The sequence below is a fragment of the Pristiophorus japonicus genome, chromosome 1 (assembly GCF_044704955.1).
Source record: "Pristiophorus japonicus isolate sPriJap1 chromosome 1, sPriJap1.hap1, whole genome shotgun sequence".
Classification (NCBI taxonomy): Eukaryota; Metazoa; Chordata; class Chondrichthyes; family Pristiophoridae; genus Pristiophorus; species Pristiophorus japonicus.
Genome location: NC_091977.1, coordinates 84902394 through 84920219, shown reverse-complemented (window position 1 = coordinate 84920219; position 17826 = coordinate 84902394). Strand labels below are relative to the sequence as shown.

At 43.8% G+C, this 17826-nt stretch overlaps 1 protein-coding gene across 2 annotated transcripts in view; it reads left to right on the top strand.

Annotated features, from left to right (window-relative positions):
- The window catches only part of kank1a (KN motif and ankyrin repeat domains 1a), a 373392-nt gene that overhangs the window by 162100 nt on the left and 193466 nt on the right, over positions 1–17826 (top strand). The window lies entirely within an intron of this gene.

Here is a 17826-nt window from a genome sequence, read left to right as displayed (position 1 = left end):
TTTGGAATACGTTTTCACTGTGGAAACTTTGAAATCAGGCGTTTGAAGAAAAAATTCTGTTCCAAAGTGGAACTGTTCTACCTGACTAGAACTGCAGAAAAAAAAATGTGGAGAATTGCGATTTCTAAGATAGTCCATTCTCCACCAGTTGCTCCTAAAAAATCAGGCGCAAATCATGTGGAAACTTGGGCCCTGTATGTTTGAATGAACTCCTCACCGTTGAAATCTTTTATATTGAACAGTAGTAAAAGAGGAAGATTCATTAACATTTCTTTAACTTTACATAAGATTTATAAACAAAACAGTTCTGTATTGTTTATGGGTTAAACATGATAGTTGTGGTCAAACAAAAAAAAAGGTGCTTTGAATATGCAGGTGGAGTATATCTCAATACCGTTTCTATTTCCATTGATCTTCTCTGCCAAGTAACCAGAGTAAATCGACTTTCTGTGGCCTGGACAAATCTGATGAAACCCACTCCTATTTTTTTTGGGAAATACATTTTTCGGATTACTTTTTTTACTAATTTATTAAAGGATAACGCAGCTTTAATAAAATTACTTTAAATGTCAAAAGTCTTGGTTGAAAAGTGGAATTCATAAAGATCTGGGAGCAGAATGCCCTCTTGGCTGCATTGCATGGGCTAGTGAGACTTTAGAGCTGAAAATATTTTATTTTTTTAAAGAAAAAGGGTTTTAGACTCCACTATTGATGGCCATCACTGTAGTTTTGCTGCCCCCTTTTGCCAATCAGCAACGATGTGATATCTTTATGAACATAAGAATTAGGGGCAGGAGTAGGCCATAAAGCCCCTTGAGCCTGCTCCACCATTCAATAAGATCATGGCTGATCTTCAACCACCACTCTACTTTCCCGCCCAGTCTTCAAATCCCTTGATTCCCCTAAAGTCCAAATTCCTCTATCTCAGTCTTAAATGGCCGACCCCCTTATCCTGAGACGAATCCCTCTAGTTCTCAACTCTCGAGCCAAGGAAAATGAGCTCTCAGCACCCACCCTGTCAATCTCCCTCAGGACCTTGTACGTTTCAATGACATCACCTCTCATTCTTCTAAATTTCGGAGAGTATAGACCAAATCTACTCGATCTCTCCTCATAGGACAGCCTTCTCATCTCAGGAATCAGTTTAGTGAAACAAAAGCAAAACGCTGCGGATGCTGGAATCTGGAATAAAAACAGAAAATGCTGGAAATCTCAGCAGGTCAGGCAGCATCTGTGGAGAGGAAGCAAAGTTAATTTTTCTGGTCGATGACCCTTCGTCAGAACTGGAGAGTGTTTGAAAAGAACAGATTCTTAACAGTACTTTTGTTGCACTGTCTCTAAAGCAAGTATATCCTTCCTCCGATAAGGAGACCAAAACTCTGCACAGTACTCCAAATGTGGTCTCAAGTCCTATGTAACTGTAGCAAGGCTTCCTTATTCTTGTACTCCAATCCCCATGCAACATGCCATTTTCCCTCCTATTTGATTGCTGTACTTGCATGTTAACTGTGTGCTTCCTGTACGAGGACATCTAAATCTCTCTGAACACCAACATTTAATAGTTACTTACCATTTAAAAATATTATGTAATTCTATTCTTCCAACCAGAGTGATTAACTTCACATTTACCCATATTAAATGCCATCTGCCATTTTATTGCCCACTCACTTAACCTGTCGATATCTCTCTCTCCTCCTCACAGCTTTAAATCATCCATGCTATGCCAGAATGTTGTGTGAACAGAAATTTCTACTGTGCAGCTATTAAGTCCTGATAAATGATGCAATGTATATAGTGATACCAACTGCATAATTTTCTGTGGCCACATATCCTGTTGCAAGCTCCTGTTAACTATTAAATTATTGGCTGCAGTAAATTTATTTCAATTTAATGTTGCTTCAGTTGAACTGTCTGATAATTTGAAAAGTTCTTAGCACAACATTTCCACTTTTGATCATTTGCATTAAGCAACTAAACAATGAATCAAATTTCTAATGAAAAAGTTGACTTTGGGTGTTGACTTTGCTGTAACACAACGTGACACCCAATGCACTTCTGGTTTTATAATCTTTTCCCATGTAACATCGGGATTTGTACATTTCCATTCTATCGGCAATGCTAAGGACTTTTTCCCCCTCCCCCACCAAAAATTGACTGCGCACATACACAATGGGAAATAGTATAGAAAACAGTTGTACACCAACTACAAAAAAACCCATTCATTTATTATATAATGTAATGTGCCATTAAACCATATGTCACTCATCTGTGGCTCAGTGGGTAGCAATCGCCTCTGAGTCAGAAGATAGTGGGTTCAAATTCCACTCCAGGGAGCACAAAAAAATCTAGGCTGACACTCAGCACTGCATGTCTTTTGCATGAGACGTCAAACTGAGGCCCCATCTGCGCTCCCAAGTGAACGTAAAAGATGCCATGGCACTTTTACGAAGAAGAGCAGGGGCGTTATCTCTGGTGTCCTGGCCAATATTTATCCCTCAATCAACACAACACCCAAAATCAGATTATCTGGTCATTATCACATTGCTACTTGAGAGTTTGCTGTGCACAAATTGGCTGCTGCGTTTCCTACATTACAATAGTGACTAGATTCTAAAAGTATTTCATTGGCTGTAGAGCGCTTTGAGACGTCCAGCTGTCATAAAAGGCGCTATATAAATCCAAGTCTTTCTTTATATCAATAGGGAGGTCCCTCTTGATTACTGGTCTGTGCTGAATTAACTGAACTATGAGTGTTTGAGGTAAAGCACAGCTGTTGGTGTTTGGTATAAGGCATTGTGAGTGGGTTCTTTTATCCCAGTCTGAGCCCCCCCCCCCCCCACAAAAGTATGTGTATTTGCATGATGGGCAGGAATGGGCTTGGTTGTGATGCTCTTCATATTTGCTGTTTAAGCTCACATGAAGAATTGACATTTCGTTGATGGCTATTGCACCCGTAAAACTAAGGCGATGAGTCAAAGTGGTAGTTTTGCTGTCCACAAACTAGGGTCGTCGTCATCATCATCATCATCATAGACAGTCCCGCAATTGAGGAAGACTTGCTTCCACTCTAAAAATAAATCCTTAGATGGCTGAATAGTCCAATACGAGAACCACAGTCTCTGTCACAGGTGGGACAGATAGTCGTTGAGGGAAAGGGTGGGTGGGACAGGTTTGCCGCACAATCTTTTCGCTGCCTGCGCTTGGTTTCTGCATGCTCTCGGCGATGAGACACTCAGTGCTCAGCGCCCTCCCGGATGCACTTCCTCCACTTGGCAGTTTTTGGCCAGGGACTCCCAGGTGTCAGTGGGGATGTTGCACTTTATCAGGGAGGCTTTGAGAGTGTCCTTGTAACGTTTCCTCTGCCCACCTTTGGCTCGTTTGCCGTGAAGGAGTTCAGAGTAGAGCGCTTGCTTTGGGAGTCTCGTGTCTGGCATGCGAACAATGTGGCCTGCCCAGCGGAGCTGATCAAGTGTGGTCAGTGCTTCAATGCTGGAGATGTTGGCCTGGTCAAGGACGCTAATGTTAGTGTGTCCTCCCAGGGGATTTATAGGATCTTGCGGAGACATCGTTGGTGGTATTTCTCCAGCGACTTGAGGTGTCTACTGTACATGGTCCATGTCTCTGAGCTATATAGGAGGGCGGGTATTACTACAGCCCTGGAGACCATGAGTTTAGTGGCCGATTTGAGGACCTGGTCTTCAAGCACTCTTCCTCAGGCGGCCGAAGGCTGCACTAGTGCACTGGAGGCGGTCATCAATGTCTGCTTGTTAAGGGGCTCCCGAGGTATGGGAAATGGTCCACGTTGTCCAGGGCCACGCCATGGATCTTGATGACTGGGCAGGGGACAGGTTGGTGGAGGACCTTTGTCTTACGGATGTTTAGCGTAGGGCCCATGCTTTCGTACGCCTCAGTAAATACATTGACTATGATTTGGAGTTCAGCCTCTGTGTGCACAGCCGCCGCAGGTGTCGTCTGCATACTGTAGCTCGACGACAGAGGTTGGGGTGGTCTTGGACCTGGCCTGGGGACGACTTGGATAGTACTGGAGTGAATGCTCACTGCCAGCTATGGTAGTTGAGGCTACTACCTCCTGGAGAAGTGATGCCTCTGGCAATGTAAACACAGTGGGGGTTGCTATCGGAGACAGCAATGCTTTTCTTCAGTTCAAGGCAGTAACTGAAATGCTCCCACCTATCTCATATAGCTAAAGTTGTTTTTTGAGCAGTGGCCTCCCTTCACTAATTTTGAGGGGTGTTGGGGAACATTAGGCTTGAATGTACAGTTATTTCAAAGTGGGACTTTGCTGATGTGGAAAGTGCACCACAATTTTAACAGGTTTACAATGTAACCAATAAGTTAGGTGTAGTGTGTAAAGTGCAGGATAGGTGGTATCTAATTCTGAGCCGATAAAACTAGCCTAAAAATGAGAACACCGAACTTTTCAAAGCTATTCAGAAATGTGCATAGGCCAACGTTTTAAGTTTCTTACAAAAATAATGATTTACTTAATGACTTGTATATTGCCATTAATTTTTCTCGTGAAAGATGCATTTTCTTTCAATTATAACTTTAATTTCCCCATCTGAAACCGGTTCAGAGGGGCATGGAGCCCTTTCACGAAACAATGAACGTCATCAATCTGTATTCCGGCTATCTAAAGGCCAATTTACATTTTTCTCAGTACTGCGCCTGGTGGCAAATATAACAATTTCTGTCAAAGGTGCCAAGATTTCTCTCCCCAGTCAGGTTGAACAGCTGAGCCATGTACAGGGCAGGAATATGTTTTTTATTTTCCCTGGGTGATATGGCAGAGAAGCAAAGTCTATAGTTTTTCCGGATTTATTAATATGTAAGTGTTCCCACCATACAAACAGGACAGATTAGACTCTGGTAGTTATGCAACACAAACAGGCCACAAAATGAACTCTTTCCTTTTCCATGCCCCTCCCATACGCACAGAGAGAGAAAAAGATTTGCATTTGTATAGCGCCTTTTACGACCACCGGACAATTCCAAGTGCTTTACAGCCAATGAAGTACTTTTTGAAGTGTTGTCACTTATTATGTAGGAAATGGGGCAGCCAATTAGCCCACAGCAAGCTCCCACAAACGGCAATGTGATAATGACCAGATAATCTGTTTTAGTGATGTTGATTGGGGATAAATATTGGTCAAGACATCAGAGATAACTCCCCTGCTCTTCTTTGAAATAGTGCCATGGAATCTTTTACATCAACCTGAGAGCAGAAGTGGCCTCAGTTTATCATCTCATCTGAAAGGTGACCCCTCTGATACTGCAGCACTCCCTCAGTATTGCACTGGAGTGTTGGCCTAGATTTTGGTGCTCAAGTCGCTGGAGTGAGTCTTGACCACACAACCTCCTGACTCAGATGCGAGGGTGCTACTAACTGAGCCGCAGCTGACATTGATTCCAGTATAAATGTGTTTAATGCCTTTATAACAAACCTACCAGTGCAAATGAGATACTGACCAGATTATAGTGATTTCACAAAATAGGGCATTCCTGTTTCCTCCCAAATGGAACAGTGTATATTTGTAAACAGATGAATGCTGCATAATATGCCTCCGATCAGCTGTGCATATATGTGGTGGTGGTCGAAATTTAGAGAAAGCTGGAATGAGCACACATACTTACCTCTCAACATGTTCACTGGCCTGAGGATTGTGATGTGCTGGAATTCTTAAATGATCACTTCAAAGCCTAGAGGAATATAGAAAGTGCAGGGATGAAATCTCAAGGAAATTAGGAAAGCAAAGAGAAGGCATGAAAAAATATTGGCAAGTAAAAATGAGGAAAACTCAAAACTCAATAAATACATGGAGTAAGAAGATAACTGAAGAAAAAGTAGGGCCTATTAGAGACCCAAAAGGTAACCCATGTATGGACGAGGAAGCCGTGGGTATGATTCTTAATGAATACTTTGCGTCTGTCTTCACAAAAGAGAGCGACAATGCAGATATTGTAATTAAGGAGAGGTATAAAATATTAAATGAGATCAACCTACTGAGAAAATATTAAGGGGTTTAGCATCTTTGAAAGTAGATAAATCATCAGGCCTGGAAAAAATGTATCCCAAGTGAAGCAAGGGAGGAAATAGCGGGGAGTTTGACCATAATTTTCTAATCCTCTCTGGCTAGAGCTGTGGTGCTGGAGGACTGCTAATGTTGAACAATTGTTTAAAAAGGTAGAAAGGGATAGATTGAGTATTTACATGCCAGTCAGCCTAATCTCGGGGGTGGGCATATTGTTGAAAAAAAATTCCAGGGGACAGTATTAATAATCATTTAGAAAGGCATGGATTAATCAAGGACAGTCAGGAATAAAAACAGAAAATGCTTGAAATCTCAGCAGGTCAGGCAGCATCTGTGGAGAGGAAGCAGAGTTAACGTTTCTGGTCGATGACCCTTAAAACAGTCAGCATGGATTTGTTAATGGAAAGTCGTGTCTGACTAACTTGATCGAATTTTTTGAGGAGGTAACAAGGAGGGTTGGTGAGGGTAGCGTGGTTTGATATAGACTACGTGGATTTTAGCAAGGCTTTTGATAAGGTCCCACGTGGTTGACTGGTCAGAAAAATAAAAGCCCATGGGATCCAAGGAAAATTGGCAAGTTGGATCCAAAATTGGCTGTGGAAGGAAGGAAAGGGTAATGGTCGACAGGTATTTTTGTGACTGGAAAGCTGTTTTCAGTAGGGTTCTGCAGGGCTCAGTACTAGGACCATTGCTTTTTGTGGTCAAACTGAATGATTTTAGACTTCAATATAGGGGACATGATTAAGAAGTTTGCAGATGATACAAATGTTAGTGAGGAAGAAAGCTGCAGATTGCAGGAAAATATCAATGGACTGGTCAGTTGGGCAAAAACGTGGCAAATGGAATTCAATTTAGAAAAGTGTGATGTAATGCATTTGGGGAGGGGTAACAAGGCAAGGGAATACACAATAAATGGTAGGACACTGAGAAATGTAGAGAAACAGAGGGACCTTTGGAGTGCATGTCTACAGTTCCCTGAAGATAGCAGGACATATAGATAAGGTGGTTAAGAAGGCATACAGGATACTTGCCTTTATTAGCCGAGGCATAGAATATAAGAACAAGTAGGTTAAGCTTGAATTGTACAAAACACTAATTAGGCCACAGCTAGAGTACTGTGTGCAGTTCTGGTCACCACATTATAGGAAAGATGCGATTGCGGTATAGAGGAGATTTACAAGGATGTTGCCAGGATTGGAGAACTTTAGCTATGAGGATAGGTTGGGGTTATTTTCTTTGGAACAGAGGAGGCTGAGGGGAGACTTGATTGAGGTGTATAAAATTGAGGGGCTGAGATAGTGGATAGGGCAGACCTATTTCCTTTAGCAGAGGTCAATAACCAGGGATTAGTTTAAAGTAATTGATAGGATTAGAGAGGAATTGAGAACTTTTTTCACCCAGAGGGTGGTGGCCTGAACTTACTGCCTGAAAGGGTAGTAGAGGCAGAAACCCTCAGCGCATTTTAAAAAGTACAGGTTGGACCTTTCTGGTCTGGGATCTGACCGGTGCCGGAACAGAGAATTTTCAGAACCATGGGAGGTCATGCCTAGCCGAGACATACCAGTATCTGTAGACAGTGCCGGGCCCCTGAATGCCTCCACCACGCTCCGGCTGTGAATCTCGCGCGCGCTCTCTCTGTGTAGAAATCTCCCAGCCACATGTGTTAATTAACGCACTGGTTTGGTGCTTTTTTTAATAAACCCTCCTCTCCCTCAGGCCCAGCTTCGGTGCCTCAGTCAGCCGCCTGCCCCTTTATCCTTGCCCGGCCACCTCACTGAAGCACGGGAATCTGGGACGCCACACGCAAAGTGACAGTTGCGCACTGATCATTGAGAGCCAGGAAGCACGGGAAATCGATGCAGAAGTGGAACCACGGATATTGCCAAACCAGAGAGGTCCAACCTTTACTTGGATATGCACTTGAAGTGTTGGAACCCACAGGGCTACGGACCAAGAGCTGGAAAGTGGGATTAGGCTTGATGGCTCTTTCGGCTGGCACGGACACAATGGGACGAATGGTCTGCTTCTGTGCCATACCTTTTTATGATTCTGTGTGTATTGATACAGTTTAGATTTGTGAACATTGGCCCTGAATTTGCAGTTGGGATAACTGCATACTCTTAGAATACACCATCGTACCGCCTTCGTGCTAAATCCCAAACTTGCGCTCTGTCATGTTCTGACTGCACATTGGCTTAAGAACATCATAATTGGGAGCAGGATTAGGCCATACGGTACTTCGAGCCTGCTCCGCCATTCAATAAGATCATGTACTCCAACCCCTTTGCCATTTGCTTTCTTAATTGCTTGCTTGACCTGCATACTAACCACCTGTGTTTCCTGCACTCTCAACATCAACATTTAATAGTTGCTCCCCATTTAAAAAAAAAATTATTTCTATTCTTCCTACCAAAGTGAATAACTTTAAATGTCCTCACATTATACTCCATCTGCCATTTTATTGCCCACTCTCTTGGTAAGACCACACCTGGAGTACTGTGCACAGTATAGTGTGTACTGCAGCCACAATGGTGGGATGAATATTGAGCCCCGGGGCACTTATGAAGTAGACAGCACTGTTCTAGATAGGGTGCGCTTCTTTAGGGTTGCTGCAGCTTTCCCCCGCCCCCTCCAGGTGGTAAGCGTACCATTATGCTCCTGACTTGTTGATGAAGTTGAGGGGGTCCGAAGGTGAGCTATTTGTTGGTACCCATCCTCTGCCCTGCTCTGGTCATTACATTGTTGGTATGGCTTGTCTGTTAAGCTCCTAGTTACTGGTGACTGCCAGGATATTGCTAATTGCGGATATACCTGAAGCTGATGCTAGATAATGAGCATTTCCAATTCCAATGGTCATTACTTGGCACACCAGTTACATGGGTGTTACCTGCCACAAATTCTGCTGTAGGCTGATGTAGGTTGTTTCATTATTGGAGGAGTTGTAAATGGAATTGAACACTGGAATGCTCTGAACAGCCCAATTCCTAACCTTCTGATAGAGGGAAGATGATTGATGAAGTACCTGGAGATGGTAGGGTTCCAGACACTACCCTGAGGAACTCCTGAAGAGATTTTTGGCCTCTTCAACCATAACCATTTCCTTTGTGTCAGGTATGACTCCAGTCATTGGAAATATTTTGCTTTGACCCCCATTGACCTCAATTATCCTACAGCTCCTTTGTGCTATACTTGGTCGTTTCCTGCCGAGATGCTGAAAGCAGTTATTCACTTCTCCTCTGCATTCAGCCCGTGCCCATGCCTGGATCATTGCTATGATCAGGTTTGGTGCTGACTGATTACAGCAGAATCCAAACTGAACATCAGTCAACAGATTATTGGTGCATATGTGTCAGTAGGCGGCACTATTCCGTCCATCACTTCACTGATGATTAGAAGACCCGGCTAATGAGCACCCTGCTTTTTTGTGGATAGATGTACCTGGACAATTTTCCACATTATTGAGTAATCATTGCCAATGTCATAGCTGAACAGGAATAGATTGGCTAGGGGAATTGCTAGTTTATGTGGCATCATTGCAGGATTGGGCTTGACTGTGCCTCCAGCAACCTTGCTCCTGGAGACTAATACATTCTTGTCTTCTACACTCTAATAATGTAACCTGGAAGTAATTGTATGAAAACGTAGGCCGTGCTCCCAATGGCTCAGCTGGTTCAGGTAGTGATTAGCCGAGCATTTTAGAGCGGAATAGTCTCTGGTTTGATTCCCTGTTTGTGCTGATTTAGCTTGTCAAATAGCATAAATCCCCCTAGGTTCATGAAGGGATAATTGGCTAGGGTTCCCGGTCTTGATTGCCAGGCAGTAAAGCACTGCCGAGGTGCATAAGAGTGGACAGGATTGGGTTTGGCTGTGATAACTTCTGTAGTTGTATAGCCTGTTGCTTACACGTGACTATTTTTGTATGGCATGAGAGCATGCCTGCTGCCTGTGGAATGATGCCCTAGGAGGGAGAAGGGGGAAACATTTGTAATAAATTCTGGGCAAAACTATACTATGAAATTCAGTAGAACTTAAAAAATCATGTTCGGTGAACATTTTGAATGCAGCCAGGAGGTTTGCTTCTGCTTTATATAAAAAAAACAATTGGAATGAATTTTGTGCTTGTAGATGTGCTGGGCAGGAGAACACTTTTTGCCAACTTTATTATGTCAATAAGCAGTCTTTCCAATCAGTTATCACATAGCAAACTGAACAGAAAAGCTCCTGTTACTATGCACAAGAACTTGGCTCAGCTCTAACCTCAAAATTATTCCTATTGTGTTAATGTGAACGTAACCATTTGCTATATGAATCATTCCTCTGTGACCTCTGAGTAAGATTGACAATTTGTGCCCAATAGGGGCACTTTTATTCTGTTGTCTTGCCCACTTGGAACTGCATCAAGGTTGGATTTGAATCTAAGCCTCAGACAGTGTTAATAGCAACCTCCATTCTTCCCTTCATTTCAGTTCACTCCCAGCCCGACTCTCTATCAGATAAAACGATTTCAGAATATGCACAAGATATCATTATCGGCATTCCCTCGGAATCGAAGACATACTTCCACTCCTAAAGCGAGTCCTTTGGTGGCTGAACACAGACCCTGTCACAGGTGGGACGGACATTCATCGGGGGGATGGGGGGTGGGACTGATTTGTCGTACGCTCCTTCCGCTGCCTGCGCCTGACCCCTTCATGCTCGCGGCATTGAGATTTGAAGAGCTCAATGCCCCCTCCCAGATGCAATTTCTCCACCTAAAGCGGTCTTCGGCCAGAGACTCCCAGGTGTTAGTGATGATGTCGCACTTTACCAGGGAGGCTTTGAGGGTGTCCTTGTAACGTTTCCGCTGCCCACCTTTGGCTCGTTTGCCGTGAAGGAGCTCCGCATAGAGCAATTGCTTAGGGAGCCTCGTGTCTGGTATGCGAACTGTGTGGCCTGAAACTATATGAAACCATGTATTCACCAAGGCACACAAAACAAGATATAGTGACACCTTGAGAACGCACCACAATCCTTAATTTCCAATTCACTTCTTCACTTCTGGATGGGGAGGATCTTGACCAAATAACCATTCTTGTGTATTGAGTTTTGAAAGACTATTCGATCTTGCCCTCACTCAGCATCCACAATCACACACGTTCCAGCAGGAGTCGGAAACCTTGCTGCTCTCAATCTCTGTATGCTCCTCCAGTCCTACAATCCTCCGAGATCTCTGCGTTCGTCCAATTCTAGCCTCTTGCACATCCCAAATTGTCATCGCTCCACTATTGTCAGCTGTGCCTTCAGCTGTCTAGTACCTAAGCTCTGGAATCCCCTCCCTAAACCCCTCCACCTCTGCTTCTCTCTCCTTAAGACGCTCCTTAAAACCTACCTTTTTTCCAAACTTTGGGGTCGCTTGTCCTAATATCTCCTTATATGGCTCGGTGTTAAATTTTGTCTAACACTCCTGTGAAGTGCCTTGGAAATTTTTACTACATTAAGACGCTATATAAACTCAAGTTTATTATTTATCTACTTCTGGAAGTTTTATTTTGAGTTTAGTCCTACACAGACTAATGGGATTAAAATGTCCCCTTGCCAGCTATAGAGGTCTTAAGTGTGTTTAGAAATCTCTCATTCCAGTTCTTGGGGTCTATCTGGAACACATCCACGATACAAATTGATCATTTTGATCAATACAGAAAATGGGAAGAAATGAGTGAAGGTCTGTAGATTGTGTGCCTCTGAAATTGTTGGGCACATTGTTGAGAGTTGTGCCCTGCTTCACGAGTGGATGATGCATTAAAAAAATGCTCTGTTTTGTAACAGACACCTTTGCCATGATAAACACGTTAATCCCTCTGTTTATCCCACCAGTACTTCCCTGAAATTGCTCGCTAATTCCAGAATCATTCTAGAATGCAAAAATAAACCCTGGCTTGCACTCACTGCTAACAGTCATCTCTCCCCTGTCTCCTCCAACCTTGGTGGCGCGAGGGGCTGAATGGCCTACTACTCCTCCTATTACTTATGTTGCCTCCAACAACGGGTGTGAGGAGCTCATGGACTGCTTTGTCTCTAAGATTGAGACCATCTGTTCAGCTGCCTCTGCCATTTTCCTTCCTTCCCCAAGCCCACCAGGCCAAACATCCTCTAAGAATCCCCCCAGCCTTAGCTCTGACTTCTCATCTTTCTCCAGTTTCTCTCTTATCTTCCCTCACAACCTCTCTGCGCTCATCTTGTCCATGAGACCCACTTCCTGCTCCCTCGACCCTATTCCTACCAAACTGTTGACCATCCAACTTTCTTTTCTAGCTGCCATGTTAGCTAACATTGTTAATGGTTCTCTCCTCGGGTACTGTCCCCCTCTCCCTGAAATCTGCCGCCATCACCCCTCAAAAAAAAACTACAAACCTTGATCCCTCTGTACTTACTACCTATCTCCCCACCTCCAACCCCCCTTTCCTCTCAAGTCTTTGAACATGTCACCTCCCAAATCCGTGCCCATTTATCCCGCAATTCCATGTTTGAATCCCTCCAATCCGATTTCCACCCCTGTACAGTACCGAAACGGCTCATCAAAGTCACAAATGACATCCTTTGTGACTGTGACAAAGGTAAACTATCCCTCCTCATCCTTCTCGACCTGTCTGCAGCCTTTGACATGGTTGACCATTCCATCCTCTTCCAACGCCTCTCCACCATCATCCAGCTGGGTGGGTCTGCACTCACCTGGTTCCATTCTTATCTATCTAATCTTAGCCAGAGAATCACCTGCAATGGCTTCTCTTCCCACTCCCACATCGTTATCTCTGGTATTCCCCCAAGGATCTATCCTTGGCCCCCTCCTATTTCTCATCTATATGTTGCCCCTTGGCGACATCATCCAAAAACATAGCATCAGTTTCCATATTTATGCTGATAGCACCCAGCTCTACCTCACCACCACTTCTCTCAACCCCTCCACGGTCTCTTAAAGTGTCAGGCTGCTTGTCCGACATCTAATTCTGGATGAGGAGAAATTTTCTTCCAATTCAATATTGGGAAGACCGAAACCATCATTTTTTGTCCCCCGCCACAAACTCCGTTCCCTAGCCACTGACTCCATAACATCTGTCTGAGGCTGAATCCCATTGTTCCCAATCTTGGTGTTACATTTGACCCTGAAATGAGCTTCCGACCACATATCCACAGCATAACTAAGACCACCTATTTCCATTTCTGTAACATTGCCCGATTCCGCCCTTGCCTCAGCTCATCTGCTGCTGAAGCCCACATCCATGCCTTTGTTACCTCCAGACTTGACTGTTCCAATGCACTCCTGGCTGGCCTCCCACATTCTAACCTACGTAAACTTGAGGTCATCCAAAACTCGGCTGCTCGTGTCCTAACTCTCTCCAAGTCCCGCTCACCCATCACCCCTGTGCTCACTGACCCACATTGGCTCCCAGTTAAGCAACGCTTTGATTTCAAAATTCTCATCCTTATTTTCAAGTCCTTCTAGGACCTCACCCCACCCTATCTCTAATCTCCTCCAGCCCCACAACCCCCCCCCCACCCAGAGATGTCTGCGCTCCTCTAATTCTGCCCTCGTGAGCATCCTTGATTATAATCGCTCAACCATTGGTGGCCATACCTTATGTCGCCTAGGCCCTAAGCTCTGGAATTCCCTGTCTAAACCTCAACACTTCTCTACTTCTGTTAAACACTCCTTGAAACAGACCTCTTTGACCAGGCTTTTGGTCACCTGCCCTAATTTCTCCTTATGTGGCTGTCATTTTTTGTCGTAATATTCCTGTGAAGTGCCTTGGGGCATTTTACTTCGTTAAAGGTGCAATATAAAAACAAGTTGTAATTAAAAACTTTGGGGTGCCAAGATTCAAAGGGAGGTGCTGCCTAGTTGACGCATTGCTGAAACTTGTAATTCTGGGGTTGAATCTTTTCCTGAGAACCTAAATACAAGCTGTGGCTGTGTGAAAATGATCAGTATTTGAAATGGGATTAATGATTTTATAATGGGAAAATGATTTAGTAATTGTATGGATTGTTGAAAGTTCAAGTAACTGCAGTTGACATAAAAAGCAATGTGGAATCTGAGCAAAAGATAAATCGGGGAGACTTTAAATGGTGTACCAGTCTGAGCAAATTGTGAAGCTTGACAATTGTGTATAATTAATGAGTATGATTTGCAAATTGCTTCCCAGGTACTGATTTTGAGCAAAGTTTTGCTTTGACAGGAACAATTCCTCACGGAGATTTACCCCACATGCAGAAAATGGATAGCAATTGATCTATTTGAGCAACATGTAAACACAAACAGCATTCTTCTATCATTAGATACAAGTATTCATGAATTATGTGAACATACCAGTGAATCGTCACTCAAGTTCATATGGACAAGATGAAGCCATATTTGTATTCCCAACCATGGCACAATAGAAGAGTTTACCACTGTGACTACTCTATTGTATCATGCCAGTTGTCTTCCAAATGCATCAACGCAGGATTAACTTGAGACTTAATTTGACTGAGTGAAACTGCCAACTGGATTTGGACAGAAAGTCCATCCTGCAGACAGGCACTTGATTACTATGTTGACTCTCCGTTGTGTGCTGCATGAACACCTCCAGGGACATCTTGTATATCTTTTATGTTGTGATTCTTTCACCTATGGTTTAGAAATTATAAACTGTGGTGTTGAAGTTCTTGGGGAATTTTCCCAATCTCCCACCAACATTCTGCTGTTTTTATGGCTGTTCGGTCAGTCTCCCTCTGAAGTTGTGATGGTTGACCAGGAGAACCCCTGTGGAAGTTCGGGAGCTGTATAACCAAAGCTTGTGAGCTGAAGGCACTGAGATGTAATGGTGAATACATCATCATAGGCAGTCCCTCGGAATCGAAGAAGACTTGCTTCCACTCCAAAAGTGAGTCCTTTGGGTGGCTGAACAGTCCAATACGAGAGCCACAGACCCTGTCACAGGTGGGACAGACATTCGTTGGGCGAAGGGAGGGGTGAGACTGATTTGTCACACACTCCTTCTGCCTGCGCCTGACCTCCATGGTTGCGGCGTTGAGATTCGAAGTGCGCAACACTCTCCCGGATGCACTTTCTCCATTTAGGGCGGTCTTCGGCCAGGGACTCCCAGGTGTCGGTGGTGATGTCGCACTTTACCAGGGAGGCTTTGAGGGTGTCCTTGTAATGTTTCCGCTGCCCACCTTTGGCTCGTTTGCTGTGAAGGAGCTCTAGCAATTGCTTAGGGAGTCTTGTGTCTGGCATGCGAACTATGTGGCCTGTCCAGCGAAGTTGATAGTGTGTGTGGTCAGTGCTTCAATGCTGGGGATGTTAGTCTGGGCGAGGACACTGATGTTGGTGCGCCTGTCCTCCCAGGGGATTTGCAGGATCTTGCGGAGACATCGTTGGTGATATATCTACAGCTACTTGAGGTGTCTTCTGTACATCGTCCATGCCTCTGATCCATACAGGAGGGCGGGTATTACTACAGCTCTGTAGACTATGAGCTTGGTGGTGGGTTTGAGGGCCTGGTCTTCGAACACTCTCTCTTTTCCTCAGGCGGCTAAAGGCTGCACTGGCGCACTGGAGGCGATGTTGAATCTCCGCATCAATGTCTGCCTTTGTTGATGAGGCTCCCGAGGTATGGGAAATGGTCCACGTTGTCAAGGGCCGTGCCGTGAATCTTGATGACTGTGGAGCAGTGCTGTGTGGTGAGGACAGGCTGGTGGAGAACCTTTGTCTTACGAATGTTAAGTATAAGGCCCATGCTTTCATATGATGGATATGAAGAAACCAACTGGTCCATCGAGTTTGCCCCACAGAGCATTTAGCATCAATCACAATGGCCCCATGAAATCTTCTGGGAGAAACAAAAAAGATGCTTTTTGAAAAAGGCCAATTTAGCGAGGAAAAATAATCTGGAAAATTTGCGTTTCAGGTGATCAAAACTGATCTGCAGTAACAGTGATTTCTATTAATATTCCACCTACATTTTGTATGTCGCCACCTTTGTCTCAGCCAGCTCTCTTGAAGGCAAGCAGAAAATCTGTCCTCACTGTACAAGCTGACAACTTGTTCCATAAGTGTATTTTTCTCTGGGAGAAGAATCACTACCTGACATCTGACCTTGCATGACCACTGGTTTTCCCTAACCTATCTAATTGAAATCATCTATCTATATGATTCACAGTCTAGTCCCTTCATTCTTTTAAACACCTAGATCAGATCATCTCTAAGTCTGCACATATCTAAAGTAAATAGACCCAACATTTAAACTTATCTGGGTAACTGTAGTACAAAAACAAAGTATTGTGGCTATTGGAATCTGAAATAAGAACAGAAAATGTTCCGAAGGGTCATCGACCTGAAACGTTAACTCTGTTTTTCTCTCCACAGATGCTGCCTGACCCGCTGAGATTTCCAGCATTTTCTGTTATTATGGGTGTTTTAAGTTGGGTATCATTCTTGAAACCCTTCCCAGACCCTTTGCCAAAGCCTCTATCAGAGGACAGTACACCTGTGGACCAAATTGCCACCTTGTACAGTGATGGCGGATTTGCTGCATGCCTTCAAGCAAGTGCTGGACCTGTTTCTGGCTGGGGTGGCGATCACCTCTTCCAGAAGAGAGGTATAGTACGGAAGTCAGGGCAAGTGTTATTTCTTGGACTAGTTTCGATCGCCTAGATGAGTCAGAGGAATTTCTCACTTTTTTTTTAACCCCCTCAATTGGCCTGAGTTTTTTATCTGGGATTTCTCGCCTCCCAGGTGATAACATGGTTTCAGGAGGAGTGGAGAGTACATATTGTGATGCACAAGGTATTGCAGCACAGGCTTGATGGACCAGAGGGTCTTTACCTATCACCCACCATCTGAGAGGACCAGAACTCAACACAGTATTGTAAGTGAGACCAAACCAAAGTCTTGTACAAGGACAAAATGGTACGTTTTCTTTCTTACTGAATTATCCTGGCAATGCAACCTAATACTCTTTTTTTTTTTTTTTTGTTTTAGCTATTGTTTCATGGCCCTAGTCATGAACCTTAAGAGAATCATGTACTATAACATCAACAAAATTTAGTTCTGAACTCTACGGTATAACTAATGCTTCGAATTCATCCTGCCCACGGCATAACACTAGATTTACCCAAGTTAAATGCCATTTGCCAACGCGAGCTCAATTCCTCCATGGCATAAAGATTCGCTTGCAGTAGTCCATACTACTAGCACTTGCACAGATTTTCATGTTGAACGCAAACCTGCGGACTGTTCTCCCAACACTTGCATCCAGGTCATGAACAAAGATTGTAAAAAGCAGTAGCACTAAAACCGATCCCTGTGGGACACCACCAGTCTCCAAGCAGGTCCGCAACCATTAATGACTTTCTGCCTATGGGAGTGCGGTCAATTCTTAAGCCATTGTAACAACTTCCCACCAATTCTGCAAGATTCTATTGAGGTACCTTATCGAAGTCTTTCTGAAAATACAAGTATACTTTCGTCTAACAACCTAGTAACTTCAAAAAAATTCAAAATTAGTAACAATTTCATTTTGAGCAGGAACTGATTTGGGCTGAGCAAAGTAAGACCTTGTTTCGGACAGAATGCAACAGAAATCTTTATCTTAACCTTCATTTTTTGCTTTCTTTGCTGCAGAGTCGATAGTTTCTACAGAATTACTAGATTTGATATTTAATTTCACCTTTCATATTCAATGAAAAATATAATTGTACAAAAGAGCTTGAAGAATTTGTGCTGAATTCAATAAAGAGAGGCTCGGGGGGTGGG